Here is a 25,254-nt window from a genome sequence, read left to right as displayed (position 1 = left end):
AGATCCCATCCAGCCAGTGGTGACAGTGCTGATTTCCTCGGTGGGACCACCTGCAGCAACTTTACGTGGTACTGCAAGGTCAAAAGAGGTCCGGGAAAAATATAATGGTTTATTCAATGGGGAAGGAGCTGTGGCATGGCAAGAGGAATACATTAGATAAGAAAAATTATTTAAAAGCAACTTACCCCTTAGGCCTCCTCCATGTCCAGACTTCCCTTCTCGGACTCTGCCATCACCACTAGGGACTCCTTAGCTGACCTTTTCTCCAGGAGGAAGTGTAGATCTCTGTAGTACCACAGCTGTGGCACATACACCTTGTCTGCACCTGCCCCTGACCTCTTGGACTCCTCCACCTTGCGGTTCTCTTTGATAAAGACTGTCCGTAAATTGGCAATTTTATTCCGGACCCAGGCCACCGAGGCAGCAGAGGAGGTGGGCTTCGAGTACTCCACTATGCGGGTATAAGCAGCATCCCTCTTCTGTTTGTTGCTGTAATCTGGTGAGGACGTCAGCCACAGACACTCCTCCTCACAGTACAGGCTGTTAAAGCCTTGTAAATACCAAGTTGCTTTCTAACAAATATTTAAAATGCCTGCTCTAATATATATGGTAGACGCTGCACATCTTATTACCATGTGCCATGAATGTGTGCTATACATTGCAAAACACTGCATCCCATAAGAGAAAACAATACACCCACACATTATCTGAGTTCCAAAGCTCATTGATGTATATATTTGTTATTAAAAGGATATGGATTCAATATATTACAATGTACAGTATACATATAGTTACATGGTTACAACTCAGTTACATACAGTTACAGGCCAGCATACCATACCATTCCCTCAATGCATCTTCCTCTTAATATCTCTCTCAGCAAATAAATACAGGAACTGGTATAGAAACACCTCCATCATCGTCTGGCACAAAACAGCAACTGGCAACTGTGTGTCTCTGTAATGTGTTATCTAGTTTTGGGGGAGGGAACTTTCTCATTCATGATGAGTCACTAGTCTTTTTGTATGCTAAACAGGTTCAGCCTTCAAGACATCAAAAGGGGCTGGCCTGAGCTTCCTGTCCAATATCCTAATAAGAGTGATTTTAGCTTTCATACATTTAATCATAACTATTCGTTGCAATGTCCTACAACTTAATAATAAGTATCAAATTAATCTACACATTAATCTGCTTGCTTTAATACCAAATATGACAGACCTAACTTGCTTCGTTCCAATAATACACATACATGACATTACTCCATTATATAATGTTAAATCATTATGATGTCTGGCGCTTGATATTATTATAATTATGTACTGTATGAAATAAGTGTCAAATCCATCTCTGTGGCATGTCCATGTAAATGCACGTGTTACCATATATTGCTGTGCTTGCTGCGCGTATTTGCAAGTATAGCGACTTATATGTGTAGAGTTTGTATGTTCTTTCTATGTAATATTTTTGACTTCGACAGTGCACCCTTTGGCAGCAAACAATAACTGCCATCAATTATTAACATAAGAAAAAAATATTTCATACAATAATCGGTGACCTAGACACAAGTATGTATTCATTTCGCAAATCAGACACCTCATTATATTTGGGGAAGACAGGGAGGAGGACATCCTCTATATGCACTCGGTGGTCACGGGACCACTGGTTGGGTGTGGGACAACATTCAACCTATAGAGTATGCTGGGACAGTGCTTTGGCCTATAGTGTCTGATTTGTGACGAACATTTCACACATACATGTACTACGTCTTTGTACACTGATGTTTGGATTCGAATGAGGTTCTGCTGGGTCTACATATTCCTATCATTTTCTGAACATTGTTTCCATTTCTGGAATGTATGCTAGGTCTGTTTAAAAATTGAACAAGGGTTATAAGTAGTGTCCTTCCTAAATAACATAAACCTTCGGAGTTCGGGGAGAGCCACTCATAAACCTTTCTTCCACATATATTAATGAGCTTTTTATCTGCAATGTGTGAATAGCCATTGTCTGATTGTTCCTGATTTCCTCCGAACTCCATAACTACTAGTTCGTTGATTTTTTTTTCTGGCTTTAACAAATTGATCGGCTAATCCTGGGATCCTATAAGGAAATCACTCCTTCCTCCAGAACCAGTTCCAGTCCCACGCTCGACTCCTCATAAAAAACCTGGCAAAAATAGAATGTCCTGAAAAAAAATGTTTGTCAGCGGGAAAGAGATAAAAGAGAAATAAAACAAAACAACTCTTGTTCATAACAAATCAATTACAATGACTGGTCTTTCTGCAATCCTTTAGTACGCTCAGGTAGTGTTCAACAGTGCTGCATCTCAGTCTGCACGGAACAGAGTCTCTGGTGATACTTTTGCGATCTCACTCCATTTACGAGTTCCTTTCGGACTACCAACTTTCCTGCAATGGGAATCTCTCTCTCTGCTACTTTCACTGGGATAGTGCTGTCAACAAAACTTGGTATGGTCCTTCCCACCTGTCTATTAGGCAACCTGAGCGTCAGGACAATCACACAGTCTCTTGGTTCACAATCAAGACAGTTAGTATTTGGCATACCAGCAATCAACAGTTTCAAGTTCTTTTGTCAAGTTCTCAAATGCTGGCTCATCTCAATAAGGTACTGTACTGTCACATCATTGGTGTATTTCTGATCATTGTGCGGATCAATTATGAAATGAGGTTGTCTTCCAAAAACAACAAAAAAGACACAAATACCAAAACCAAAACAAATTTCGAAGAGGGTGATTCGTTAAGTGAAGATCTGGGAGTGGTTCTGATGCTACATAATACTAGTGGCAGTTCACAATAGTATAATTTCAAGCTTTGCCCCTTCTTCTAGGGGTACCATTATCTACACACAAATTTCTGCGCAATTTTTCTTTGCGGTAAACACAGCAGCATCCGTGGCGGCAGGAAATGCCTCTACCCAGTTTCAGAAAACATCACTGCACACCAATACATAACAATAATTCCTAAAGGATGTTAACTGTACGAAGTCGATTTGTATTTGCAATGTAAAGTACCATAAGCATAACTCAAAATAAAAATCAAAAACATCTCTAGAGGAGAGAAAGAAGAAGAAAATGAAAAAGAAAATGTCAGGTTTGCCAGTCACCAACAGGCATATCAGTGTCTATACAAAATTTCCCTTCACCAGTATTCTCATCCTTCCTCCACCCTTTGTGCATGACAAGGCACACTGCAGTAATACTGGTGTTATCATGCTGTTGGGATATACTGGGTTTGGGCAGAACTCTGAAGGACCTAGGCATGTGGAGTTTGAACTGTAATTGGGTCCATGTATTGTACCACCCTGTGTGAACGCAAAAGATGAAGAGGAAACTGTAGAGAAACAGAATACAGGTTGGTGACAGATGAGTTTGTAGAGGTGGAGAAGTTTTTATAAAAATTTGACAACTGGATTGGGCACTACGGGGAAGTGATTCTCTACTTGGTCTACTCTTCTTAAAAAAAAATCTGTGTTTATCGTATCGCTATTGGGACTATCCCAGCCATCAATCCAGTGTCCTGTCCATCCTAAGTTCATAGGGAACCCGGTATCTGTGATGGACATGCATCTAGAACAGTAGAATGCGACATTAGCCTTTGAGGGGTGTCCAGTATATCTTGTACTTCTTGAGCATGGTTCTCAGGTATATCCAAGAAGACACCCTCAGGAGTACAATATATGACACACCGCATTTTACACAATAAATCTCTGCTGAGTAGATTAGTCGGACCCTATGCATCCAGGAGAAAAGAATGTTTGGTTTGCAAGGGCCCTATCGTAATCTCTGCAGGTCTACTCAAAGGGTATTGTTGCATCGTTCCTATTACTCCCATTGCCCGAATCTGTGTTTTCTATATGGCTCGTGATTCCTTACTATATGTCCCTTGGTCCCGTCTATGTGTTTAATAATGTGGCTTGTATTTTCTGTCTAGGGGGTCTATATTGACTATGTGTTCTACTACTCCTACAATCTCTGGCAAAATGCTCTTCCTTCCTACAAGTGTAACATATTATTGACCATTAGGGATCTGGGGTTTGGATTGATGGGTCTTTCCTGTATGTGCCAGTATACTTACCGTCCTTAACCTCTCCACCTGTTGTTCTCTGTGCCTAGCACTATTCTTGTGATGTTCAATAGCACACTCTCTAAGATTAGCTACTGTGACAAAGTCTGCACCCTGCCCTCAATGCCTCATTGAGCCCATCCATTAGCACAGAGACAGCCACCTCCCATTTGCCGAATTAGTGTTTACCAGTGATCTTATCCAGATGGAGAGTTTTCTATTACTGCAAAAGACACAAAAAAAAAGTTTAACAAGCTTCTAGGTCATGCAAAGTATTCATTCAATCCTTCTCATCCCGTATTAAGGGTGTGTACATGGTCCAACAAACATTTCCGAGCTCATCTTGACTAGGGGCATTACTAGGAATGAATACTTATTATATGGTATCTGAAAGAAATACCCAGGGGTTACCTTGTCTCTGTCTGCTTTCCTACTGACAAACACTAATGTGAGGACAGGTTCTTCTCCATTTCTGACGTTACTTTCTTGATTTTTTTTGTTTTATTTTTGGGTTTTACTATATATGTACACGAATGATACCATATTTACCTGTTCCACTGGTCTCAGCCACTTCCCCCGCAGACTACAGCTCTTCTTTTACCGGTTGGATACTCCTCTTGATGCATGAGAAATGGCTGAAAACAATCAGGTCACCTTTTCCTCCTAAATAAACTTCAACATTCATTAGTATATATATAGGTTACAGTCATATTTTTGATATTTTTATTATTTTCTATAGTTTGTATGCTGGCCGTAACTGCTTCCACATCTACATATGGCGGTGTACTTGCATTCTCTTTTTTTTCTACCTGTTTATTGTTGCTACAATTTCAAACAGTTCTTATATTTCCATTCTTGTCTTATATGACTTTGGTTAGACATACCACCTGCAATACCTTAGGATAAAACTCACCAACCCCTCTTGCTGCTGCCACAGGTTTAAACAATTTGTATGTCTGACCCTTTGTTTTCTGGATTTTATCTGACATATTTTAGTACCTACATTCTCCAGTACCTCTGGTTCAAAGCTGCCCACCCTAGGGAATGGTACCCTATCTTTGTCAGTCATGTGTACCCATTCGTCACAGTAAACTTCAGCATGTGGACCATATTTTCCACACATAATAGTCTGACCTTCTCGGTCCCAACTCTTCTGCCTGAACCCTGGCTATCATACGTCCCTTAGTTGAGCAATTGGCTCCCATAATTTGTGGTCTTGCCTTCTCGGCTATTCCCACAAATACCAAAATACTCAATATAAGGCGACGGTGAAAGTTCTCCAAGCGCTTCTACCCACTCTCGCCCACGTTGGCTGGTACTACCATACACTGTCAATAGCGAAGGCGATGTACCCAACTTAGGGCTCCTATCAGACCTTACAGCACCGTGATTTCTCTCGGTGGAGGTTCTGTTGGAATATTTTCCTGAGAGAGGCTGCGAAAAATTCCTTTTCGGTATCTTTCAACTGAAATTGTTTGTAGGGTGAAAAACAGAGAAATTAGATAACTATCTTTCACCCTTTCCAGTGAAGCCCACCAGGGAGATTTCCCGACGTTATCAAAGAAAAACCCCTTTGTCTATACAATCACGTCTGCGTATGCTTTTCCACAGCGCCTATGACATAATGGAATCACGTTGTGCTGTGTAGAACAAACGGACATGCGATGTAATAGCACAGCCTATAGATACTAGTTATCTATATGCCCTACGATTGCTGTAGGCCACCTGACCTAGACCACTCCAGATCACTTAGTTGTATGGGACACTTAGACCACTTCAGATCACTAAGACCACTTAGTTCTAATCACGCAAGGTAGCGAACCCTATGCCACCGGGCCTCTACTAACCCAGTGTTACCACTCCAGCCAATTAGACCACTTTAGTTCCTGGGTTAAGCTCCACTCGCTCCACTTTCACTCACTCAAATACGCCTTGTTTTTCTGTACAGAAAATTTTCACTCGTTCTGATTGGCAACTTTACCCCCAGAGGCAATACAGTTTAAACAAAAGTTTTATACTAATCTGCTTTAGAAACCGGGTAGTTATTTGCTATTGAAGCATGGCTACTATCCCACCTTAATTGAACAAATATCGTGTGGTTTTATTATGCGCACACAACCCTACGCAAGCTTGCGTAATTACGCAACCGTGCGTACCCCTATGCCACGTGTGCGACCTTGCGCCACGTGCATGTTTTTGTATGCTGTCCTCACATTCCGTACCACGTGTACCCTATGTGCGTACGCAATAAAACAAATCAGACAACTCTATAAATGTGAGCAATACTAACTAAAATCGCTCACTTAACACAACACCCAGTTTTTTTCTGTATAAACCTTAACAACCAGGCCAGAACTGCGTTTGTGTCTTTACACTTACTTCCTTAAATACTGTTATTTCAAATGTACCTATATAGCAACAAATGTATCCGATTTCACACAAATCTATAATGACTGCAATAATCTATAATTTAAATGATATGATTCAGATTGGATAGCTATCTTGCAGAACATACACTGATATAAATATACACATAATTAAAATAATATTATATATATATATATATATATATATATATATATCATTCACTGGCCTTCTATGTGACACCTTACCTCTTATTTGTATATCAAAGCTATGTGCTTTTCACTGCTAAAAAAAAAGCAGTTACACAGGTTAATTTGCATTTCAATGGCTATCCTATAGTAAACAGAGAGTTAACTAAATCCTGGGAAAGAAGAAGGAAAAAAAAGTATTTTTTTTCTTTCTTTTTTTCTGTGTGCAATTTCTTACGCCAAGCCAAGCATTTATCTCACCATTTACTGTCACTAGGCCCAATTGAAACTATTTGTAATTGACTATGGCATGAGTTAAATAAATGCATTGGTAACTCATAAATGGTGCTTGATGTGACAAAGGAAACTGATTGTTCTGAGCAGACTGAAAATCAGCTATTTAGAAAATGACCTTCCTAAAATGGCCACTGCTCCTCCACCTTCCACATCCATGAGGTTTACACAAGATGGTGGACAGGCCATGTGGTTAGTCCAAAATGGAGGATAGACCATGCGGCTTCGTTTGTCACAAAGAAATCACACATTATACAAGCACCAGAAGTTAAAGTGCTTTAGGCATGAGTTTAAAAAAAAAACTATATCAAGGCTATGCAGCAACTTTTAAATGTACTTTTAAATCTACTTAACAGATAAACAATCCAATCTGAATCAAACACAATATGACTTATTTGAACTTTGTTTTGCAACAATAAAATAAATTTTAGCATCTTAAATATTATGAGAAATACATTGTCCCTTGAATTTTCATATCATTGGCTTACTGATAACACAACAGAACACACGGATATGATTTTCTCAGCGTCAGGATGCGTCCACCACAAGCTGATCGACCACAGCGTCGCGTTTGTAATGTACAGTGCATCATTAAGACCATGATATCGCGGACGAGCCCTCATCTGTAAATACCAAATTGCTTTCTAACAAATATTTAAAATGCCAGCTCTAATATATATTGTAGACGCTTGCACATCTTATTACCATGTGCCATGAATGTGCGCTATACATCGCAAAACACTGCATCCCATAAGAGAAAACAATACACCCACACATTATCTGAGTTCCAAAGCTCATTGATGTATATATTTGTTATTAAAAGGATATGGATTCAATATATTACAATGTACAGTATACATATAGTTACATGGTTACAACTCATACAGTAAGCAGTTAATACATACAGTTACAGGCCAGCATACCATACCATTCCCTCAATGCATCTTCCTCTTAATATATCTCTCTCTCTCAGCAAATAAATACAGGAACTGGTCTAGAATCACCTCCATCATCATCTGGCACAAAACAGCAACTGGCAACTGTGTGTCTCTGTAATGTGTTATCCAGTTTTGGGGGAGGGAACTTTCTCATTAATGATAAGTCACTAGTCTGTTCGTATGCTAAACAGGTTCAGCCTTGAAGACATCAAAAGGGGCTGGCCTGAGCTTCCTGTCCAATATCCTAATAAGAGTGATTTTAGCTTTCATACATTTAATCATAACTATTTGTTGCAATGTCCTACAACTTAATAACAAGTATCAAATGAATCTACACATTAATCTGCTTGCTTTAATACCAAATATGACAGGCCTAACTTGCTTCGTTACAATAATACACATACATGACATTACTCCATTATATAATGTTAAATCATTATGATGTTTGGCGCTTGATATTATTATAACTATGTACTGTATGAAATAAGTGTCAAATCCATCTCCGTGGCATGTCCGTGTAAATGCGTGTGTTACCATATATTGCTGTGCTCGCTGCGCGTATTTGAAAGTATAGCGACTTATATGTGTAGTTTGTATGTTCTTTCTATGTAATATTTTTGACTTCGACATCCTAAAAGAAAATCACGGCTCTCATAGGACATCTGCAGAATGCAATAAAAGGAAAATAAATAAACATGAAAAAAGTTCCATTATTTTGGTTAAATAAAGTTTGTTTTCTAGTTATAGTTCCATTATTCTGGTTAAATGAAGTTTGTTTACTAGTTAAAGTTCCATTATTCTGGTTAAATGAAGTTTGTTTTCTAGTTACTGGTGTGAGTTATCTGACGTATGTTGTAGAATACATTGGTGTGCAGGGTGCAGCAGCATAATGGTGGGCTGTGTGTTGCAGTGGCGCAGTATAATGGCGTTAAGGGCGCGGCTGCCTGGGGCTTGCAGTGGTGCAGCATTTTGGGCAGTGGGCCAGTATAATTCTGGGTGCAGCAGCATAATGGTGGTCAGTGTTGGTAAAAAAGCATAATAGTCATTGGTGGCCAGTGGCGCAGTATAATGGCGTTTAGTGCGCGGCTGCCTGGGGCTTGCAGTGGTGCAGCATTTTGGCCAGCGGGCCAGTATAATTATGGGTGCAGCAGCATAATGGCGGGCAGTGTTGGCATAATAGTCATTGGTTGGCCAGTGGTATAGCCTGCCTACCTTGTGCGGTGTTTGGGAGCTCAGAAGCGTGCTTGCAGCCTCCTCTCCAGTCATGTGCGCAGTGGGGGGAAGAGGAGTGTCCAGCAAGTCGGCTCCTATCTTCCCATATCGCACATCGCAGTGTGATGAATCGAAAGTGGTAAAAAACAGCATGCGATCGCGCCACGATTCGATAAATATTAAGTGCAGCACATACTATCTTGAGACGCGAGATTCGACCGACATACCCGCGCATCGCGTCGCAAGGTACCTAAAATGTGCGTACAATCCTTCGATTTATCTCACAGATCCGGTCAAAATCGAAGGATAGCATCGAATATCTCACAAGTGTATGGGCACCATAACACCTATCAGGGCGGAGGTGTACTGCTACATCTGAGAGGCGTGTCATAAAAATGACTTACATCCAAATGTACAGTAAATGAGCCCCAAAGTTAGTAAGATCTACTTGTTGAAGAAAAGACTCTTATATTTTGCAGAATTTGTTCGTGTATTGTGGCTTACAAGAGGTTCCATATGCTGTAAGTGGCCATGAGAAACTTTATTTAAAATGCATGTAGCCATAGGGATCATTGGTGGTCATTCCGAGTTGATCGCAGCCAGCAACTTTTTGCTGCTGCTGCTGCGATCAACTAGTACACGCCTATGGGGAAGTGTATTTTAGCTTAGCAGGGCTGTGATCACTTTTGCAGCCCTGCTAAGCTAAAAAAAATTCAAGTAAAAGAAGACTAGGCCTGGACATACTTACCCTGTGCGACGATCTCTTCGATGCTGGGGCCGGCTTTGACGTCAGACATCCGCCCTCCGTTCTACTGGACACGACTGCGTTTTCTTCTCCACTCCCCAAAAACGGTCTCCAACGGTCCGGATCCGCCCAGGTATGCCTTCTTTCTGTCAATCTTCTTGCGGTCGGCACTGCAACTGCTTTCTTCGTAGGACGCAACGTAACCCAGCGACCCCGTTGCTGCCGCGCATGCGCATGCGCATTACAGACCCATTCGCACCGCAGCGACAAACCGCTGCGTGCGAACGGGTCGGAATGACCCCCATTGTGTCTTATAACCAATGCAGGGAAATGGCATTGATGTTTCCATTTGAATGTATGTATCTGTGGTTTATTTTTTCCTCCCAAGAATGTAACATCTGCACAATGGGGTTAAGGTGCAATCTGGGAGATTGCTGGTCTATTCAGGAAGTCAGGGAGATTGCATATATTTCAGGGAGTCTCCTGCAGAATGAGGGAGCGTAGGCAAGTATGCCATAGAGCAGCGGCGGGCAACCTGCGGCTCTCGAGCCGCATGCAGCTCTTTCATCCGCCGCATGTGGTTCGGTCGGCTCCTGGCCACCGCTGCCCCCAGCCCCAGACACATGCACGCCTCTCCGGCGGCGGTGTCTCTCTTCAATTCGATGCCGGCCCGTCAGTCAATCGGAGCTCGCGGACCGGCAGCTAAGGCTCCTACTGTGGGGACATGTGTATCTGGCACTAGGAGCATATTTGGCACTGGGGGCATAGCAGGCACTGTGGGGACATGTGTATCTGGCACTAGGAGCATATTTGGCACTGGGGGCATAGCAGGCCCTGTGGGGACATATGTATCTGGCACTGAGGGCATAGCAGGCACTGGGGGCTTGGCAGGCACTGTGGGGACATGTGTATCTGGCACTGGGGGCATATCTGACACTGGGGGAAAAGCAGGCAGTGGGGGGACATGTGTATCTGGCACTGGGGGAAAAGCAGGCACTGGGGGAAAAGCAGGCACTGTGGGGACATGTGTATCCGGCACTGGGGGCATAGCTGGCACTGTGGGGGTATGTGTATCTGGCACTGGGGGCATAGCTGGCACTGTGGGGGCATATGTATCTGGCACTGGGGGCATAGCAGGCACTCGGAGCATAGCAGGCACTGTGGGGACATGTGTATCTGGCACTGGGGGGCATAGCAGGCACTGTGGGGACATGTGTATCTGGCACTGGGGGCATAACTGGCACTGGGAGCATAGCAGGCACTGTGGGGACATGTGCATCTGGCACTGGAGGCATAACAGGCACTGGGGGCATATCTGGCACTGGGAGCATAGCAGGCACTGTGGGGACATGTGTATCTGGCACTGGGGGGCATAGCAGGCACTGTGGGGACATGTGTATCGGCACTGGGGGCATATCTGGCACTGGGGGCATATCTGGCACCAGTGCCGTAAATAGAAATTTTAGCGTTGTGTGCAAGAAACGGCATCGGCGCCCCTCCCCCCCCCCCCAACGTAAACTGGCGGCAGTGTGCGGCTTAGGCGCGCGCAACAAATATAGGGGCATGGCTTCACGGGAAAGGGGTGTGGCCACAAAATAATACCAATTCATACAATGGTGCACAGTAGTCTCCGTTATTCAAATTACGCCGCACAGTAGCGCCACTACCACTACACCATGTAGTGCCCCTTTTTCACATTACGGTGGATAGATTCCCCTTTTTACACATTACGGCAGACAGTGTCCCCTTTCTTACACATTACGGCAGACAGCGTCCCCTTTTTTACACAATACGGCAGACAGCGTCCCCTTTTTTACACATTACGGCAGACAGCGTCCCCTTTTTTACACATTACGGCAGACAGCGTCCCCTTTTTACTAGTGATGTGCACCGGACATTTTTCGGGTTTTGTGTTTTGGTTTTGGATTCGGTTCCACGGCCGTGTTTTGGATTGGGACGCGTTTTGGCAAAACCTCCCTGAAATTTTTTTGTCGGATTCGGGTGTGTTTTGGATTCGGGTGTTTTTTTACAAAAACCCCTCAAAAACAGCTTAAATCATAGCATTTGGGAGTCATTTTGATCCCATAGTATTATTAACCTCAATAACCATAATTTCCACTCATTTTCAGTCTATTCTGAACACCTCACAATATTATTTTTAGTCCTAAAATTTGCACCGAGGTCGCTGGATGACTAAGCTAAGCGACCCAAGTGGCCGACACAAACACCTGGCCCATCTAGGAGTGACACTGCAGTGTCAGACAGGATGGCACTTCAAAAAAATAGTCCCCAAACAGCACATGATGCAAAAAAAAAAAAAAAAGAGGCGCAATGAGGTAGCTGTGTGACTAAGCTAAGCGACCCAAGTGGCCAACACAAACACCTGGCCCATCTAGGAGTGGCACTGTAGTGTCAGACAGGATGGCACTTCAAAAAAATAGTCCCCAAACAGCACATGATGCAAAGAAAAAATGAGGCGGAATGAGGTAGCTGTGTGACTAAGCTAAGCGACCCAAGTGGTCGACACAAACACCTGGCCCATCTAGGAGTGGCACTGCAGTGTCAGACAGGATGGCACTTCAAAAAAATTGTCCCCAAACAGCACATGATGCAAAGAAAAAAAGAGGCGCAATGAGGTCGCTGGATGGCTAAGCTAAGCGACACAAGTGGCCGACACAAACACCTGGCCCATCTAGGAGTGGCACTGCAGTGTCAGGCAGGATGGAATTCTCCTTGGGCCCTCCCACCCAGGGCCCTCCCACCCACCCTTATGTTGTATAAACAGGACATGCACACTTTAACAAACCCATCATTTCAGCGACAGGGTCTGACACACGACTGTGACTGAAATGACTTATTGATTTTGGCCCCCACCAAAAAAAGAAGCAATCAATCTCACCTTGCACAAACTGGCTCTACAGAGGCAAGATGTCCACCTCCTCCTCATCGTCCGATTCCTCACCCCTTTCACTGTGTACATCCCCCTCCTCACAGATTATTAATTCGTCCCCACTGGAATCCACCATCTCAGTCCCTGTGTACTTTCTGGAGGCAATTGCTGGTGAATGTCTCCACGGAGGAATTGATTATAATTCATTTTGATGAACATCATCTTCTCCACATATTCTGGAAGTAACCTCGTACGCCGATTGCTGACAAGGTGAGTGGCTGCACTAAACACTCTTTCGGAGTACACACTGGAGGGGGGGCAACTTAGGTAAAATAAAGCCAGTTTCTGCAAGGGCCTCCAAATTGCCTCTTTTTCCTGCCAGTATACGTACGGACTGTCTGACGTGCCTACTTGGATGCGGTCACTCATATAATCTTCCACCATTCTTTCAATGGTGAGAGAATCATATGCAGTGACAGTAGACGACATGTCAGTAATCGTTGGCAGGTCCTTCAGTCCGGACCAGATGTCAGCACTCGCTCCAGACTGCCCTGCATCACCGCCAGCGGGTGGGCTCAGTATTCTTAGCCTTTTCCTCGCACCCCTAGTTGCGGGAGAATGTGAAGGAGGATCTGTTGACTGGTCACGTTCCACTTGACTTGACAATTTTCTCACCAGCAGGTCTTTGAACCTCTGCAGACTTGTGTCTGCCGGAAAGAGAGATCCAACGTAGGTTTTAAATCTAGGATTGAGCACGGTGGCCAAAATGTAGTGCTCTGATTTCAACAGATTGACCACCCTTGAATCCTGGTTAAGCGAATTAAGGGCTCCATCCACAAGTCCCACATGCCTAGTGCAATCGCTCTGTTTTAGCTCCTCCTTCAATGTCTCCAGCTTCTTCTGCAAAAGCCTGATGAGGGGAATGACCTGACTCAGGCTGGCAGTGTCTGAACTGACTTCACGTGTGGCAAGTTCAAAGGGTTGCAGAACCTTGCACAAAGTTGAAATCATTGTCCACTGCGCTTGAGTCAGGTGCATTCCCCCTCCTTTGCCTATATCGTAGGCAGATGTATAGGCTTGAATGGCCTTTTGCTGCTCCTCCATCCTCTGAAGCATATAGAGGGTTGAATTCCACCTCGTTACCACCTCTTGCTTCAGATGATGGCAGGGCAGGTTCAGGACTGTTTGCTGGTGCTCCAGTCTTCGGCACGCGGTGACTGAATGCCGAAAGTGGCCCGCAATTCTTCGGGCCACCGACAGCATCTCTTGCACGCCCTTGTCGTTTTTTTAAATAATTCTGCACCACCAAATTCAATGTATGTGCAAAACATGGGACGTGCTGGAATTTGCCCAGATGTAATGCACGCACAATATTGCTGGCGTTGTCCGATGTCACAAATCTCCAGGAGAGTCCATTTGGGGTAAGCCATTCTGCGATGATGTTCCTCAGTTTCCGTAAGAGGTTGTCAGCTGCGTGCCTCTTATGGAAAGCGGTGATACAAAGCATAGACTGCCTAGGAACGAGTTGGCGTTTGCGAGATGCTGCTACTGGTGCCGCTGCTGCTTTTCTTGCTGCGGGAGGCAATACATCTACCCAGTGGGCTGTCACAGTCATATAGTCCTGAGTCTGCCCTGCTCCACTTGTCCACATGTCCGTGGTTAAGTGGACATTGGGTACAACTGCATTTTTTAGGACACTGGTGACTCTTTTTCTGAGGTCTGTGTACATGTTCGGTATCGCCTGCCTAGAGAAATGGAACCTAGATGGTATTTGGTACCGGGTACACAGTACCTCAATCAAGTCTGTAGTTGCCTGTGAATTAACGGTGGATAACGGAGACACGTTTCTCACCGCCCAGGCTGCCAAGGCCTGAGTTATCCACTTTGCAGCAGGATGACTGCTATGATATTTCATCTTCCTCGCAAAGGACTGTTGGACAGTCAATTGCTTACCGGAAGTAGTAGAAGTGGTCTTCCGACTTCCCCTCTGGGATGACGATCGACTCCCAGCAGCAACAACAGCAGCGCCAGCAGCAGTAGGCGTTACACTCAAGGATGCATCGGAGGAATCCCAGGCAGGAGAGGACTCGTCAGACTTGACAGTGACATGGCCTGCAGGACTATTGGCTTTCCTGTGTAAGGAGGAAATTGACACTGAGGGAGTTGGTGGTGTGGCTTGCAGGAGCTTGGTTACAAGAGGAAGGGATTTAGTGGTCAGTGGACTGCTTCCGCTGTCATCCAAAGTTTTTGAACTTGTCACTGACTTATGATAAATGCGCTGCAGGTGACGTATAAGGGAGGATGTTCCGAGGTGGTTAACGTCCTTACCCCTACTTATTACAGCTTGACAAAGGCAACACACTGCTTGACACCTGTTGTCCGCATTTGTGTTAAAATAATTCCACACCGAAGAGGTGATTTTTTTTGTAATTTGACCAGGCATGTCAATGGCCATATTCGTCCCACGGACAACAGGTGTCTCCCCGGGGTGCCTGACTTAAACAAACCACCTCACCATCAGAATCCTCCTTGTCAATTTCCTCCTCAGTGCTAGCAACACCCATATCCTCATCCTGGTGTACTTCAACAGTGACATCTTCAATTTGACTATCAGGAACTGGACTGCGGGTGCTCCTTCCAGCACTTGCAGGGGGCGTGCAAATGGTGGAAGGCGCCACCTCTTCCCATCCAGTGTTGGGAAGGTCAGGCCTCGCAGCCGACACAATTGGACTCTCCTTGGGGATTTGTGATTTAGAAGAACACACAGTTCTTTGCTGTGCTTTTGCCAGCTTAAGTCTTTTCATTTTTCTAGCGAGAGGATGAGTGCTTCCATCCTCATGTGAAGCTGAACCACTAGCCATGAACATAGGCAAGGGCCTCAGCCGTTCCTTGCCACTCCGTGTCGTAAATGGCATATTGGCAAGTTTACGCTTCTCCTCTGACGCTTTTAATTTTGTTTTTGAACTTTTGTGTTTTGGATTTTACATGCTCTCTACTATGACATTGAGCATCGGCCTTGGCAGATGACGTTGATGGCATTTCATCGTCTCGGCCATGACTAGTGGCAGCAGCTTCAGCACGAGTTGGAAGTGGATCTTGATCTTTCCCTATTTTACCCTCCACATTTTTGTTCTCCATTTTTTAATGTGTGGAATTATATGCCTGTATCAATAGCAATGGCCTACTACTATATATACTGCGCAGAACTGAAATGCACCACAGGTATGGATGGATAGTATACTTGACGACACAGAGGTAGGTAGAGCAGTGGCCTACTGTACCGTACTGCTATATATTATATACTGGTGGTCAGCAAACTGTGCAAAACTGAAATGCACCACAGGTATGGAGGGATAGTATACTTGACGACACAGAGGTAGGTAGAGCAGTGGCCTACTGTACCGTACTGCTATATATTATATACTGGTGGTCAGCAAACTGTGCAAAACTGAAATGCACCACAGGTATGGATGGATAGTTTACTTGACGACACAGAGGTAGGTAGAGCAGTGGCCTACTGTACCGTACTGCTATATATTATATACTGGTGGTCAGCAACTGTGCAAAACTGAAATGCACCACAGGTATGGATGGATAGTTTACTTGACGACACAGACGTAGGTAGAGCAGTGCCTTCTGTACCGTACTCCTATATATTATATACTGGTAGTCAGCAAAATTATGCACTGTATTCCTACTATATACTACAATGCAGCACAGCTATGGAGCGTTTTTCAGGCAGAGAACATATAATACTGGTGGTCACTGGTCAGCAAAACTCTGCACTGTACTCCTCCTATAATACTGCTGGTTCCCAGAATAAAGATTTTTGCAGCCCCCTGAAAGTTCGGAAACAAAGTGAGTGGACGCCAGCCACGTCCTCTCACTATCATTTCCAATGCACGAGTGAAAAATGGCGGCGACGCGCGGCTCCTTATATAGAATCTGAATCTCGCGAGAATCCGACAGCGGGATGATGACGTTCGGGCACGCTCGGGTTAACCAAGCAATACTGGAGTATCCGAGTATGCCTCGGACCCGTGTAAAATGGGTGAAGTTCGGGGGGGTTCGGATTCCGAGGAACAGAACCCGCTCATCACTACTTTTTACACATTACGGCAGACAGCGTCCCCTTTTTACACATTACGGCAGACAGCGTCCCCTTTTTACACATTTCAGCAGACAGCATCCCCTATTTTACACATTACGGCAGACAGCGTCCCCTATTTTACACATTACGGCAGACAGCGTCCCCTTTTTACACATTACTATCCAGAGGGGATGGCAGTGAATGGGAGAGGAAGATGAGAAGAAGGGGGTGGGGTGGGGGGTACAGGAGGGAGAGCTTCGTTCACATACCTTTGATCTGACTCCTCCTTAGGGCTGGGAACCAGACGCAGTGAAGGATTACTGGCCCAGTCCTGCTCCTAATTAGAACCCCATCTCCTGATAAAAGCATCCCTTTTAGCGCTGTACGCATCGCAGCGCTGCCTCTCCTGACACCCTCCGGCAGCTCCCTCCCACTCCACTGCACTCAGTCAGACTCCGCCTTGCCTCAGGTACGGTGCCTAAGGCAAGGGGGAGTCTGACGGAGCGCAGTGGAGTGGGAGGGAGCTGCCGCTGCCTTACAGCTAATCTCTGTCCTCACGCTGGTCTCGTCGTCTCTGAGGTCACAACTGACCAGCCAGCGCGGGTGAAAGTCCTGAGCTGGCTCACCATGTGCTGGCGGATGGACAGTGGGAGCGCAGGGGGAATATGCGCTCTAACTAGGTGTGCGCTGTGGGCAATGCCCCTTCTGCACACACCTAGTTACGGCGCTGTCTGGCACTGCGGCATAGCAAGCACTGGAGAGACATGTGTATCTGGCACTGGGGGCATAACTGGCACTGGGGGCATAACAGGCACTGGGGGCATAGCAGGCACTGTGGGGACATGTGTATCTGGCACTGGGGGCATATCTGGCACTGGAGGCATAGCAGGCACTTGGGGAATAGCAGGCACTGTGGGGACAAGTGTATCTGGCACTGGGGGCATAGCTGGCACTGTGGGGGCATGTGTATCTGGCACTGGGGGCATAGCTGCCACTGTGGGGACATATGTATCTGGCACTGTGGGGACATGTGTATCTGGCACTGGGGGCATATCTGGCACTGGAGGCATAGCAGGCACTGTGGGGACATGTGTATCTGGCACTGGGGGCATAGTAGGCACTGGAGGCATAACTGGCACTTGGGGAATAGCAGGCACTGTGGGGACAAGTGTATCTGGCACTGGGGGCAGGGGTGTATCTAGGGGTCCGAGCGACCCTGGCAAAGTAAGGGACTGGCGCCCCCCCAGAGAGAGCACTGCAGGCCAGTGGCGGCTGCAGTAGAGACGGAATTTGAAATAAGGAGCCACAGAAACTGTCCCCCCAATTGCTGGAAAACATTGCTGGCAAGGACTCACTGTTAGGGTGAAGCCAATGAGAACTGGCCAGTAGCAGCATAAGGAGACAGGAAACCGAGCACACAGGAGTATAACAGGAGAGGCCCTGCCTCCCCTGACTACTCTTACTGCATTTCACTGAATCAGTCCACCCCCCAACCTCCGCTGACAACAGATTTCTATAGGCTAGCTAACCTGCCTGCCCTAGACTAGGTGTCATGGTTGGTGTCCCGCCCGCCCCAGACTATCTGATCGGGGCTTGTTCTCCAGGGCAAAATTTTCCTTTGGTGTACCACGCTTCCCCTCCATATTAAAAATGAACATAATGATATGTGCATAAGGCATGGCGCTGGTCTCTCATATCTACCTCTAGCCTTTGCCTTTTTTCTTTTACCCAAATTGCATACTTTTTCCTGCATTTTGTGTTTTAATTCAATAAGTGTAGCAAGTACTTGGGTTTAGTATCTTCACTGACCCCTCTATACCACACACTACATCACTGACCCCTCTATACCCCACACTACATCACTGACCCCTCTATACCCCACACTACATCACTGACCCCTCTATACCCTACACTAAATCACTGACCCCTCTATACCCTACGCTGCATCACTGACCCCTCTATACCCTATGCTGCATCTCTGACCTCTCTATACCCTACACTACATCACTGACCCCTCTACACCCTACGCTACATCACTGACCCCTCTACACCCTACGCTACACCACTGACCCCTCTACACCCTACGCTACATCACTGACCCCTCTATACCCTACGCTGCATCACTGACCCCTCTATACCCTATGCTGCATCTCTGACCTCTCTATACCCTACACTACATCACTGACCCCTCTACACCCTACGCTACACCACTGACCCCTCTACACCCTACGCTACATCACTGACCCCTCTACACTCTACGCTACATCACTGACCTCTCTACACCCTACCTCACTGACCGCTCTATATCCTACACTACATCACTGACCCCTCTACACCCTACACTACATCACTGACCTCTCTACACCCTACACTACCTCACTGACTGCTCTATACCCTACATTAAATCTCCTGTATGCCCGCCGGCTGTCCCCCCGCCTCCTCTGCGTCCCATCTTAAATTCGACTTGAAAAATACACGTCGGAATGGATCCGACTTTAATTGAATATACCCCTCTATTATAAACACTGCCCTGCCCACCTCCTGGAAACTCTCACAAATACACATTACCTTTATACTCCCAAATCTAGCACACACACATATCCCCCTCCACTGTCAACTCTGTCACACCAATCACCCCTTCCTCCCCTCCAAACCGACAGCTCCCTCATACACATGCCTCTCTTCACATACTGACAATTCTCTCACCCCATCCCCCCCTTCCCACCCACACTAACAGCACACATACACAAATCCCCCCTTCCTTCCCTGCCGACCAACAATTCCCTCACACACATCCATCGGCTACCCCTCCCCCCCCCCCATACACAGCTGCCATTGTGGGGACATATGTATCTGGCACTGTGGGGACATGTGTATCTGGCACTGTGGGGGTATATATGTATCTGGCACTGTGGAGGCACCCATTTTTTGGCGTTTTTTTATATGTATGTGACACTGTACTGGGGCATTATATGTATGTGGCACTGTACAACATGGCAAAAATGGAGTTATGATATGAGGTCATACTTCTACAAACGTCATACCGAAAGGTGTGCTCACAAAAATGGGGTGTGGCTGTCAACTAGGCCACGCCCCCATATTTGCGCACGCGCCGAAGGCGCGCACACAGTGGCGTAAGTTCGTCACAGTCGCCCGGAGGCAAGATAAATATTGGTGCCCCCCTATTTCCTATATTAAGATAAATATATGTATGTATGTATGTATGTATGTATGTGTGCGTGTGTGTGCGTGCGTGTGCGTGCGTGTTCTGAAAAAAAATTATATACTGTATTTATACATTTAATTGTCTTTTATTTTAAATCACACATTTCTTAGCAGTCATACCCTGGATTAGAACCCAAGACCTGTTACACTAACAGCAGACACTTTACTGATGGAGCTATTTGCTCCTGTAGAGGAAGCATGAGAATTCTAACTATATGAAGTTACGTGTATTTGTCAGAGAGGTATCCGGACTCCAGGTCGACAACAAAAAGGTTGACACACCTTAGGTCGACGTCAATTGGTCGACACACCTTATGTCGCCGTGGACAAAAGGTCGACATGGACAAAAGTTCGACAGGAACAAGGTCGACATGAGTTTTTCATAATTTTTTTCTTTTTGGGAACTTTTTCATACTTAACGATCCATGTGGACTACGATTGGAACGGTAATCTGTGTCGAGTGAAGCGGAGCGGAGCGAAGGCACCATGACCGAAGCATGGCGAGCGAAGCGAGCCATGCGAGGGGACGCGGTGCACTAATTGGGCTTCCCGGTCACTCTACGAAGAAACCGACACCAAAAAAACATAAAAAACTCATGTCGACCTTTTTCCATGTCGACCTTGTTCCTGTCGACCTTTTGTCCATGTAGACCTAAAGTGTGTCGACCTAAGGTGTGTCGACCTTTTTGTTGTCGACCTGGAGTCCCAGACCCGTCAGAGAAGTAGCTTCATATAGTTAGAATTCTCATATTTCCTATACAGGAGCAAACAGCTTCATCAGTAAGGTGCCGCATCCAGTGTAATAGGCTGTGGTTTCTAATCCTGGGTATGACACTTGTAAAATGTGTATATTCAGTATAATAAAGAGGGTGTGATTTGTAAGGTGCAGGAACCAGTGAGGAAGTCGGCCACTGAAAAGACAGCGGCAGCTATCAATTAACTTAATTCAATGGTGTCACAGAATGGGAGTAGAGGTGCCCCCCTTCAGAGCAGGAGCCCGGCGGCAGATGACTCCGTTGCCTCCCAGAGTTCTGCCTCTGTGCGCACATGATAGTGGCACTTGCTCTTGACTATAGATCTTTTCTGGCTCTTTGACTCTGACTGGTTGGCCACCCCTGCGATAGAGCTATAGACATGCCTCAGGTTTTGAAGACCACACTCTCCTTATCTCTGCTTATTTGTACTAATCAAACTTAACTTTACAACGAATACAGTAGTTGTCATACTAGTCCGTGGGGCTAGTAAAGTGGTAGGGACAGGATCGTTTCGGCGTTAGGTTTCGTTTGTCTTTTTATTTCCTATTAACTCCTAATTCTGTCTCTGGCATACTGTAAAGGCACATACACACTGGGCGATTTTGAGCTGAAAGCAGCTTACTTTTGGTGTGTTGAGCTGCTTTCAGCTCAAAGCCGCCCAGTGTGTATGCTCAAGTAATGAGCGCTGATGCGCTCTCCCGCTTCATCGCTGGCGGCCGCCGTTCATCTACTGGTATTACCCGTAGATGAACGGCGGGGTGAGCGGCTTTCCATAACGTCCTGCTATGGAAAGCAGCTCACCCCCACTGACATCGCTGGGAAGGGGGGAAAAGCCCGCAGTGTGTATGGACCTTAAGACAATAGTGCATATAAGATATTGTGATTTGTATTGGTTTTTCTTTTTGTATAGGTGGCAGATGCTCTTTAAAATAAGATTTTACTCACCGGTAAATCTATTTCTCGTAGTCCGTAGTGGATGCTGGGGACTCCGTAAGGACCATGGGGAAAAGACCGGCTCCGCAGGAGACTGGGCACTCTAAGAAAGATTTAGTACTACTGGTGTGCACTGGCTCCTCCCTCTATGCCCCTCCTCCAGACCTCAGTTAAGGAAACTGTGCCCGGAAGAGCTAACATTACAAGGAAAGGATTTTGGAATCCAGGGTAAGACTCATACCAGCCACACCAATCACACCGTATAACTTGTGATAACATACCCAGTCAACAGTATGAACAACAACAGAGCATCAGACAAACCTGATGCAACCATAACATAACCCTTATTTAAGCAATAACTATATACAAGTATTGCAGAAGAAGTCCGCACTTGGGACGGGCGCCCAGCATTCACTACGGACTACGAGAAATAGATTTACCGGTGAGTAAAATCTTATTTTCTCTAACGTCCTAGTGGATGCTGGGGACTCCGTAAGGACCATGGGGATTATACCAAAGCTCCCAAACGGGCGGGAGAGTGCGGATGACTCTGCAGCACAGAATGAGCAAACACAAGGTCCTCCTCAGCCAGGGTATCAAACCTGCAGAACTCTGCAAAAGTGTTTGACCCCGACCAAGTAGCTGCGGTGATATTGTCTGACTGAATCAGAACCGGTTGGTCGTGAAGCAGGGTCTCCGCTTGATTTAGGGCGTTGTATGTGGCCCTTAGTTCCAGGATATTGATGTGAAGGCAAGTCTCCTGCCTTGACCACAGTCCCTGGAAATTTCTTCCCTGTGTGACTGCCCCCCACCCTCGGAGGCTTGCATCCGTGGTCACTAGGACCCAGTCCTGAATGCCGAAACAGCGACCTTCGAGAAGGTGAGCACTCTGCAGCCACCACAGGAGAGACACCCTGGCTCTGGGGGATAGGGTGATTAACCGATGCATCTGAAGATGTGATCCGGACCACTTGTCCAGTAAGTCCCATTGGAAGGTCCTCGTATGGAACCTGCCGAAGGGAATGGCCTCGTATGATGCCACCCTCCTTCCCAGGACTCGAGTGCAGTGATGCACTGACACCTGTTTTGGTTTTAATAGATTCCTGACCAGTGTCATGAGCTCCTGAGCTCTCTCTATCGGGAGATAAACCCTTTTCTGGTCTGTGTCTAGGATCATGCCTAGAAGAGGCAGATGAGCTGTAAGAACCCACTGCGACTTTGGAATATATAGAATCTAGCCGTGTTGCCGTTACACTTCCAGAGAAAGTGATACGCTGTTCAGCAACTGCTCTCTTGATCTCGATTTCATGAGGAGATTGTCCAAGTACGTGATAATAGTGACACCTTGCTTCCGCAGGAGCACCATCATTTCCGCCATTACCTTGGTGAATATTCTCAAGGCCGTGGGGAGACCAAACGGCAACGTTTGAAATTGGTAATGACAATCCCGTACCGCAATTCTGAGGTACGCCTGATGAGGTGGATAAATGGGGACATGAAGGTATGCATTCTTTATGTCCCAAGTCACCATAAAATCTCCCCCTTTCAGGCTTGCAATGACCGCTCTTAGCGATTCCATCTTGAACTTGAACCTATTCAGGTATATGTTCAGGGATTTTAAATTCAATATGGGTCTGACCGAACCGTCTGGTTTCGGGACTACAACATGGTCGAATAATAACCCCCTCCTTGTTGAAGGAGGGGAACCTTGACCACCACCTGTTGAAGATACAATTTGTGAATTGCAGTTAACACTGTTTCCCTATCGTGGGGGGAAGCCACAAGGCCGTCGGTGAGGGTGCATCTTCTCAAAGTCCAGCTTGTATCCCTGAGACACAATATCTATTGCCCAGGGATCTAACAGGGAGTGAACCCACTTGTGGCTGAACTTACGAAGGCGTGCCCCCACCGGGCCTAGCTCCGCCTGTGGAGCCCCAGCGACATGCGGTGGATTTTTGTAGAGGCCGGGGAGGACTTCTGTTCCTGGGAACTAGCTGTGTTGTGCAGCTTCTTTCCTCTGCCCCCGCCTCTGGCAAGAAAGGACGCACCTCGGACTTTCTTGTTTCTTTATTCGAAAGGCTGCAATTGATAATGTCGTGCTTTCCTAGGCTGTGCAGGAATATAAGGCAAAATAACAGAATTACCAGCTATAGCTGTGGAGACCAGGTCCGAGAACCCTTCTCCACACAATCCTCAGCCTTCCATATGCCTCTTAAGTCGGCATCATCTGTCCATTGCATATTCTACAGGACACGTCAAGCAGAAGTCGACATAGCTTTGACTCTAGGACCCAGTATACTCATGTCTCTTTGGGCATGTTTTATATATATATATATATATATACATATCTCTTAAGACAGCAACTTTAATATATATATATATATATATACATATATATATATATATATATATATACTAGGGTCTCAATCTCTGCTGATAAGGTTCCTGTCCACGCTGCCACAGTGCTATAAACCCATGCCGACACAATCGCCGGACTGAGTAGTGTACCAGAATGTGCACGCTATCTGCAGGATCCCGAGAATAGCTAGGGCTACCTTCTGGGCAAACGTGACACCCTAGGGGAAGATTCCCATCACATCCCGGTCCTAGTGGGGAAAGGATACTGCCTGAGAATTCTTTGTGGGAAGCTGCAGTCTCTTGTCTGGAGATTCACGCTCTTTTTCCTCATGAGAGGAGGGAAATTTACCTCAGCTTTCTTCCCCTTAACATGTGTACCCTTGTGTCAGGGACAAATGAGTCATCAGTGATATGCAAATCATCTTTTATTACAATAATCATATATTGAATACTTTTCTGCCATTCTGGCTGTAACTTTGCATTATCGTAGTCGACACTGGAGTCAAACTCCGTGTCGATATCAGTGTTTATTATTTTGGATAGTGAGCATTGTGAGACTCTGCAGGTCTCTGTGCCATAGGGACAGACATGGGTAGATTTCCTGTCTGTTCTCTAATCTTTTGTGCAATAAATTCACCTTAGCACTTACACATATCCAAACAGGTGTCAGCGTTGTCGACGGAGACACCCTCTCACACACATATTCGCTCTATCTTCTCCTTAGGGGAGCCTTTTACCTCAGACATGTCGACACACACGTACCGACACACCACACACACAGGGGATGCTCTATTTGAAGACAGTTCCCCCACAAGGCCCTTTGGAGAGACAGAGAGAGAGTATGCCAGCACACACCCCAGCGCTATATGACCCAGGAATCACACAGTAACTTAGTGTTAACCCAGTAGCTGCTGTATATATTGTTTTTACACCAATTTTATGTGCCCCCCCCCCTCTCTTTTCACCCTCTCTATCGTGCTTCTGCAGGGGAGAGCCTGGGGAGCTTCCTCTCAGCGGAGCTGTGGAGAGAAAATGGCGCTGGTGAGTAATGAGGAAGAAGGCCCCGCCCCCTCAGCGGCAGGCTTCTGTCCCGCGATTTTGTGTAAAATTAATGGCGGGGGCTCATGCATATAACAGTGTCCAACTGTATATATGCTGCTTTTGCCAGGAGGTACTTAAT

Source organism: Pseudophryne corroboree, chromosome 3, assembly GCF_028390025.1.
Source record: "Pseudophryne corroboree isolate aPseCor3 chromosome 3, aPseCor3.hap2, whole genome shotgun sequence".
Lineage (NCBI taxonomy): Eukaryota > Metazoa > Chordata > Amphibia > Anura > Myobatrachidae > Pseudophryne > Pseudophryne corroboree.
The sequence above is the reverse complement of the archived record's forward strand: the minus strand, read 5'-3'. Positions refer to the sequence as shown.